Below are 9216 nucleotides of genomic sequence, written 5' to 3' on the forward strand. Positions count from 1 at the left end.
GTCATAAGAGGAGTATGAATGACTAGGTAATATGAAAAAATGTTTAATTGCACTCATTAGTAATTAAGAAATTATGAATTTGAATAATGCATTTTCATTTATTTGATTAATAAAATTTACATGACTTATCATACTCAATATTGATTAGGATTGGAAAAAAATGGCAATTTTTAAAAATAATATGCATTCCTTTTGACCAAGTACTTCCAATTCTAAAATTTCCTCATAGACTGTATTGCCCATATAATACACACGCACACACACACACACACACACACACAATCCCACTGCAGCATGGTTTTTAAATTTTGGAAATAAATGGAGGTTATTTAAAATAAAGAAATATATAGTGGATGAAGCCGTTAGAAAGAACTTACATCTATATGCGCCAAACCAAGAAGTTGTAAAAGTTACAGCATTAAGTGAAGAATACAAGTTGTAGAATAATATATTAAGTATGATTTAATCTTTCTAGTATTAATACCTATGTATTTAACGTATACTGGCATTTGTAAGAAAAAAGCCTTAACAGACACTGATTTTTTTCTCAGCTGTTCTCTCAAGGATGGGACCAGAAAGGATTTCACATTCAATTCATTCATTTCAGTACGATTTGTTACAAGTATGTCTCACTTCATCATCAGACAAATTATACTTTTTTTAATCCTATGTTTTGAGTAGGTAGCTTCGGATTTGAATCCTAGCCCTGACACATCTATGTTTACAGATGTGTGAATTTTGGTAAATTACTCTGAGTCTATTTCTTTGGTCTAAAGTGAGAAAAACTGTGCCCTCCTTGGCTTGCAATATTATTAAAGTTGTGGTAGCTGCAGTAGTTATTCAAGGGCTTACTAAATCCAGAGGTGCTGGTATGGACTGATGGCTGAGCTGGGTGGCATTACTGTCACACACCATATATGCAGTTGGCTGGACAGAGAACTTTACTGTCTGCAGACCTTGTAAACACAGAGCCAGAGACCTCTGCTGCATAAACCTTTTAATGTCAGTCCTGCCCAGTTCAAGACCCAAGTGCTTAGCCTTGCTCTTTCCTGTCTTTATGATGACAAACAGAGTCGACTTTGCCCACCTTTTTCTTAAGTCTCTAATCTGGACTAGACACTGTGTGGTGTGTCCCTAGCTTAGGTGTAACACTTGTTTGCATCAGGTTAGTCCTCTGCTCAAAAATGCACACTGATAAACTAGTACCTGCCAGGAGAGGTCTAAACACCCTCACCAGCCCTTCCCAGCCGGAGATCTGATCCCTTTTCTCTCCTTATGCATTATTAGACTTGGTTTTCCACTGCTCCCCAGTACATGTCTTCTCCTATTTTCCTTTTTGATAAAACCCTTTCTGCCCTGGTCTAATATCTGTCATTCATAACAATGTGCAACAGTCTCTCTAAAAAATTCCTGCCAACCCTGTGTTTTTCTGATTCTGTCCATCAAAAGATATTAATAAGAAAATTAAACAAGTATAGGTGCCACTATGAAAATCCAAAAGCAGCTTTGATGTCTATGTTATTACGTGAAAATGCCTATAGAAATCAGGAAGAAAAATACATAACATTTAAAAGTAAAATCACAAATCTGAATATAAAATTAGATTTAGCACTTAAGTAGGTTTTTCTTAGTGTGGTTTAATTGACCACCTGCATCAAAATCCCTTGAGGGTGTCAAAAAGAAGGCTCCCAAGCCCCATCCAAACTTACTGAATAATAATCTGTGGGGGTGGGATGAAAGACAGTTTGGTTTTTTGATACTAGTTTGAGAAGTACTGCCCTAGTTACCTTTCTAAGTTTTTCAATGATACTATACTTGCCAAAGAAAAATAACCTTCATGTCATAAGAATGCAGTCATTTACATTTCTTTCAAAATCTATATTTTAACTTCTTGAAATTTTCATTAATTGGAAAAACAAAGTTCTATACCCACTAATGATTCCAAGTGATGTTCATCTTTTTACTTATTTTTCTTAAAATACTGTATTGCTTCAGTAAGCAGTTTCTCTGTCCTGCTCAACAAAAACACAAACATATGAAGAACTTATCCCAGGCCTCTCTTTTCTAGTCTCATTCCATCCACTACATCCCTTTGTTCCTCCTGTCAAAGAAAACTTATCTTGTGGAACAGTTCATAAACCAACCTGTCAAGGACAAAACGGATTGGAAAAAGAACTAGAGTCAATCCACCAGGAGATTGACACATAAACCCACAGGCATAAAGCCCTCCCTCTATTACTTCTCAGTGGTGGAAATGCTTATTTCCAGTGTTAAAAGATACACTCCAGCAATGGGATGAATACAATTACGGTGTCCTTAGCTGAGCTGAATTTAACCATAATCGCCATTACTGATTGTAGTTTTCCTTCAATCTTTATTTAAAAAGTGCTGATATTGCCCCAGCCATTCAAGTTTGATATGTCAAAAGGGACCCACACTGAGTTTCTCTCTGAGTATAGGCAAGGGCACAACAGTCAGGCAGTATTCATCCGGAGCCAGGGAGGGTTATAAATGAGTCATTGCTGGCCTCCTGTTTCCAAATTTACCCACAGAATCCTCAAATCAAACAATCAAAATGAATAATTCCTAATGGGTCCCTAGACAACTAACTGTCTCTTGGATGTGCCCTTACTAAATCTATAGTTCAATTACTGTGATGCCACTGAACATAGATAGTATAGCAAAAGTTCAAAAAACAAAACAAAACACCAAATTCACCAAAACCTAAATTCTGTCATCCTTAATCAAGTTTAAACTTGCAAAATTCAAAAACATTTCCTTTCAAAGGAACTGACCTTAGTTAAATAATAATGTGCAATTTACATGAAAGAGTAAAGCAAAGGATGCAGACTATATTTTTAAAGCTAAAATTTTAATTTTGTTCCTGAAAAATTTTTTTACCCATGAACTTTATTTACACAAGACCAAGAAAAGTTTTTGTCTTCTTAGAAAAACAATACTAGTTACAGATTTCTGAAAGTTATTTATGAGAACAGGGAATTATATAAGCACTGAGGAAGCTCTAGGGGCATTAAGAATTTTTTTATGCTTTGTTGCTATAGCAGTCTTCCCATCTATAATCAAAATTTGGCCTCTTATAATTAGATGTAATTACTTCAACAAGTCAAAGGTCAGCTAAAATGTACTCTGCAGTTAGTCTGTAAAACAGGGGTCCCCAACCCCCACAGCCATGGAGCCCAGCCACACAGCATGAGGTGAGCAGCCCTGTGCGCAAGCAAAGCTTCATCTGTATTTGCAGCCATGCTCCAGCTATAGCATCACCGCCTCAGCTCCACCTCAGATCATCAGGCATTAGATTCTCATAGGAGCACTGGTTCCTGATGCCAAAAAGGTTGGGGACTGCTGAAAAATATTCTGAATAAAAATAGTTATAAAAGGTCATCATATCTCCACCATCAGTCTTGGATGGGAGATATATGAGACCTGGGCATGTGAAAAGAGGTTGGTGGCATAGAAGTTTTTCAGCATACTGATACCTGCTCGATAATTTAATGTACACATACCCACCTGTGACATCTCTCCTTGTACACAGTGATTCTTTATATATAAAAATATCCCTAATTTAATGTTCTATGTAATGTATATTATATATATATTGTACAGTGTAAACATTATATGTATAGACAGGTAATATAATGCATACAGGTGTATGTAATGCACATCTAATATAATGCATGTAACTAACACCTATTGTATAAAATGTATATATTAGATGTATAATACATTACGCATTATTTATATATGGGATATATGTTACACATATGTATATTAGGGAGACATATCTTCCTGCCTCCAGCAAAGAATTATTGAGTATAAGTGGAGATATTAAAAATGAATATGTATTGCATATGTCAACAGGCAAAAACAAAACATAACCTATTTTTAAAGCATATATGAAAACACAACTTGTAATACTTCTTATTAAAAAAGTTAATGAGAAATGCTATTTACAAAATACCAAAACATCAAGGAATAATGGCCCAAAAAATTGTATAACAATCTGAGCATGAATTCTATATTGGAAATGGCACATTCTACAATATAGATGATTGGAACCCTTAATCTCCATAAGGACAGCCCCTACTTTTCTTGCTCCAATCAGTATCCCCAGCACCCAGCATGCAGTGTAGGAGACAATTGGGAAAGGAGACAGTTAGGAAAGCAGGCGTCGGAGTCAGACTGTCTAGGTTTGACTCCCAGCTCTATCACCTACAGCCTATGTTCCTGAGCAATCTGCCTAGCAGTTAAGGCCTTTGTACTTTAACTTTTTAATCTGCACAATGGTACCTACTGCGTAAAGCTGTTTTCTGAATAATAACAATAGCAAAACAAACACATATAGCACTAAACTTTTTGCCAGACACTACTAATGACTTCTCATTTATACCTATACTTATTCATTTAATCCTCCCGCACACCTTATGAGATAGAAACTAACATCCCCCTTGAAAGATGAGGAAACTGAGTCTCAGGGAAGTTAGTATCTTGCCCAAGGACACACAACTAGTGAATGGCAAAAAGAATTCATGTTCCTAATCACTCCATCGCCCTTGAGATAAGGCTCTGAACAGTGCCTGGCATACAGCACATGTTCAATAACTAATATTTATTACTAAACATTTGTCAAATGTTTGCAAGATTCTAAGGTAACACAAGGGCTCAGAAGGCAAGATTGCTGTGATCAACTGGTAATGTTTTCCATAGATGTGGAACATGTGAATGATCACACTTGTTTACTGTTTCTTTTCCACATAAAACAAAGAATCCTGCTTGATGTCTGCCTGGGTTTCCCCTTCTCCATTTCAGTGTCACTTGGATTTTATGTCATTATTTAACACCAGATTACATCTTCCACTCCTTCTACTAATCCACTCTCCATCCAATTGCCAAAGTGCTCTTCCAAAAAGATGCTTTCCTCACTTAACTCCTTTCAAGGAACCTACCTCATTGAATCAATATTTCACCCATGGCTTTCAAGGGCCTGAACAAGACATGGAAGGAGCATGCCTTTAACTCTAGTTCAAGTGCTCAAGTACCTACTTATTAAATAAATACTTGATAAGAATGGTCATGTTTCATTATGCAGAGAATAGCAGTGTTTGTATTACTTCAAAACAGTGATAAGCAACTTTTTATTTTACTTGTTTTGGACCAAGTCCATCAGAAAAAAATTTTTAATGTTTAAGAATCTCATTTGATTCTTATTCAGAATAAAAACAAGCTTGACTGGAGGATATAAAGGGAAAAATATCAGACAGAAAATTTGCATTATTTTTATGTATAATATTAATATCCAGGAAAACCTTAGACAGTTTCTTAATCTTTGGTCTTGAAATTAGACCATGAATCATATGGTAAATATCTAATGACTGGAAATGTAAAGTTAGAACTATTAAAAAAAAAAAACAAAAGAAGGCATAACACTCTTAATATTTAAGATCATACAATGCAACCACTTCCAAGAGGACCCTGAAAGGCTAACTAGAGCAAATTAAAACATATGAATTACTGGTACTCATATAAAGGAGCTGTTTTTAATAAACACAAGTACTAAGTAACCACCAATCTGAATTAGTCTCAAAGCCAGCCACATCAATGGATAAACATATTACAGATTTAATTTAAAATTTATAAAGAAAATCAAACATCATGTGCTTTGATGACTTAGCATTGCCAAAGGTTTAATTGGCTTGTCCGCTTAGCATGAGGAGATGCAGGACTGCACTAGAAGTTCATCTGATTTGCTTAGAAATGCAAATAATTTCTGACAAAAGGCACATCCACATGTAGCTACATCGAGATTATTCCTGAGTTGAACATTCTGATGTCAACTCAGGATTTCTGAATGTACATTCACACATCCAACTGGACAATTCACATGTTCACAGAGCTGGAATAAGCAAGTCCACAGGTACCAATACAGTGTTTATTTGTTTTTGTTTTATTTTAGAGAGATTGTTATTTTTCTTTCAGTGAAGGAAGGTGGTCTTCTTAGTTGAATACATCAGACAAACTTCAATGTGTTGAAAGGGTTGGTGATTCATATAACGTGATGGCAAAAAATAATCAATAGTGGAAGACCTGATGTAGTTAGGTTGGGAAGTAAAGACATCCTAGAATTGTTTTTCGTTTAACAAATATTTATTGAGCAACTGTGATCCATTAGCCCTGAGGGATGGAAAGCTGACTCTAACATTTTCAGGGGTAACTATGACTCATTTTTTGTAGTATCATTTGAAGTTACTTATAAATCTTTCACAGGGTTGAGGGGAAAAAATGCTAGCTTTAGAGAGAATCACAAATCCAATGGATTAAAATTGGTGTTTATTGCTAAACACACCTTCCATGAAGGTACCTGATATTTCCTGAGCAGCATCTACATATTTCTTCTACCCCTAGTATTTGAACAAGAATTACCAGACTCTTCTCTGTAAACAGCAACCTCACTTCCTGACTTGTTAAGTAGGCTTGGGAAGATACCTTGAAGGAGGAATATGATCAAACTGGTTAAGTCCTAGATGCTGAAAGTAAAAAGAAGTAACTATTACTAACAATTCTTTAACTATTTTTATCAGTCCTTCTCAGGAGCCAAACGCAGAGACAGTCTCTCTGCTGAGGACACCCTCAGGACACAGCTCCTCTCATTTCTCTCTCCAAGCCTCTCACTAGCAATGGGTCCTATGATACAGGGCAAAAGTAGGCAAGAAACTGTCCCTGAAAACTGTAATATGGGTAGAGGACTAGGTATCTCTGCCTGATCATTTAAATGGTGCTTCTTTTACAAAAGAGTATAAAAAAAACAACTTTCCTCTTAAAATTCCCAAGAACCAACTGATTCATAAATTCCAGCTTAGATCTTCAAGTAGCTAACAATTTTCTAGATATATGCTTGAACAGAAACCAAGCAGCCAGTCCATTTTTCAGGTAGATCCCAATAACATTTCATGCTTTCGAATGAAGACCCTGTAATGGAGCAATGGTAAACAGAAGGAGCCTATTTCTCAAAGTCATTAACTTAAATTAAAAAGAAACAGATATTTATAGCTACAAAAATGCCTACTATAATGCAGTACATTTTTTGAAGTTCGACTGAGCATCCATCCCACAAACACAAGATTGCCCATTAAAACAATGTCTAGAAAAAAACAGAACCCAGTGGCTTAATCTCTATAAAACCACCACAGAAAACTACCACCAAAAACTTTACACAGGAAATCAAACATTCAGATGTAATTTATCTGCTGGAACAAATCTGTCATATTGACCTTGACAGGCCTTGAATCATGAAATCATAAACCAGCATCCTACTGATACTCATTATAATTCTGGAAATTCCATAAAACCTAGGACTCCCATTTTCTTCTCAGTGATTAGCAGGTTGTTTGGAAAGCGGTGTGCTCATTGGAGCTTACTTGTCGGTTTTCCTTGCCACCAAAACACTGATTTCCAGAAACCACCCTCACCCTCACACCACCCAAACACTTAAAAATTTTTTTTCCCAATTCTCTAGATCAGGTTCTGTTTCCTGAATTACCAATTACGTACGTAATTAATTTTTTAATTTCAGTAATTATAACACCTTAAGATCTTGGATATCAGCAGTGTGGATTGTTGTAGAGAATTCTGGAAAATTATGTTTTAGTGGCATTTCCACTTTGTGAATTTTATGAAAGCCTTTAGGTTAAGGCTTAACTTCCTCAGGTGAGGAGAATGACTGACTTATGGGCATTCATAAAAGGCATAAAAGTAAACATTACCTACAGAGGTGTGCCACACATCCTGCAGGTGTAAAGGTCTGTTTTTCCAACCCTCACCCTTCCCTTCTCTACACCACGCACTCCCAAAGATAAGGGGTGGTCTCTCTGAATGCCAACACTATCTCCAAGTCGGAACCATAAACCCACGCGTATAGATCACTGCCAAGGTCCCGCCCTGACACCAGGAGCCACAGCTTCCTGCCTTCCCCATCAAGGTGACACGAATTCCTAGGGGCTGGCTGGGGGGCACACAGAGGCAGCGCACACGGAGGCGACGGGTCCAAAGACTTGCTGGAAGGAAGTGAACAGCCAGCAAAAAGCATTTTCTTTCCGCGGAACAAGCCAGAGACCCAAAACCGCCAGCGGAAGAGGGCCAGGCAGCGCGCCAGGCCACCGGGCACACGCACCCGGCATGCACACTTGACTGTGCCGGTGCGCGCTCACACTCACGCATACACGCGCGCGCGCGCGCCTACTCACCAACAACCTCTGATATCCGGAGCCCGCGTGGGACGGCGACTACAGCGGCTGTCCCCGCGCCTGCCGTGTGGCCTGGGCATCCGTCTGGCCGCTGCAGCCCGGGCCGCGCTGGCTCTTGCTAGAAGGCACTGTAGCCGGGTGCCATGGCACCCAGCGTGGAGGCGCCCGCTCGCTTGCCTCGGCAGTGCCTCCTCCCTCTCTCCTCTGTGGACCAACGCAGCTTTGCTAGTTCCACTCGTTCCGGCTGCGTGCGTTGTTCTCCTCCTTCTCCTTCCCTTCTTTGCAGTGGCTCCCCAGCGCCTGGGACGAACACCGCCCTCGCAAACCCACGCGCAGGCCGGTCAATCCCGAGCATGCAGCAGCAGTCGCTGCTGCAGCCGCCGCCGCAGAAAAAGAAATTGTCACTGCGATGGTCCTGGCCTCCCCTTCCCCGGCCCCTGGGTGCCGCCTCCTCCTGTGCCTCCGCCCCTTCTTCCGCGGCGGCGGCCTCCCGCATTCTGCAGAAAGAGCTCGCAGGTGAAAGCGAGTCCCTGCGGTTGGCCTAGAGCGAGAGTAAAACGTTTGGGTGCGACTCTCACCTGAAAACCCTGCACGTCCTCTGCTCAGCCCGGAACTGGACTCTCATTTTGCTTCACCATCAATTTCGCCGAAGTGGACATGAGTGGGGTGCCTTTTAGGGCTACGGCTAACATACGCCATGATGTAGCTAGATTTAACCATGAACTCGCAGTGGAGTCAGGACCAGGATAGGGTTTTGGCGAAAATCTCACTTAAGTCTCTTATGAAGAGTTGCACCTTGAGATTTATCATAATGTAGCCCCATCACGAAACACTTTAGTCCTCTTTCCCCCCATCCGCATTTCATCCCCACGGATAGTGCAAACGATTATAATTTCTTCTGGATATTATAATTATCATGTGCAATGTGTTTAGTATGTTTCTGGTACTGTGCCAGACA

At 39.3% G+C, this 9216-nt stretch overlaps 1 protein-coding gene across 4 annotated transcripts in view; it reads right to left on the minus strand.

Annotated features, from left to right (window-relative positions):
* The window catches only part of STAMBPL1 (STAM binding protein like 1), a 43679-nt gene extending 35001 nt beyond the window's left edge, over nucleotides 1–8678 (minus strand). For all 4 annotated transcript variants that reach the window (XM_039871778.1, XM_039871776.1, XM_039871777.1 and 1 more), the window contains exon 1: nucleotides 8259–8678. The gene's annotated coding sequence lies outside the window, so the exon portion shown is untranslated. The remainder of the gene's footprint in view (nucleotides 1–8258) is intronic.
* Between the last annotated feature and the right edge of the window lie 538 nt (nucleotides 8679–9216).

This window comes from Pteropus medius, unplaced genomic scaffold, assembly GCF_902729225.1.
Source record: "Pteropus medius unplaced genomic scaffold, Ma_sr-lr_union100, whole genome shotgun sequence".
In the NCBI taxonomy this organism is placed as follows: domain Eukaryota; kingdom Metazoa; phylum Chordata; class Mammalia; order Chiroptera; family Pteropodidae; genus Pteropus; species Pteropus medius.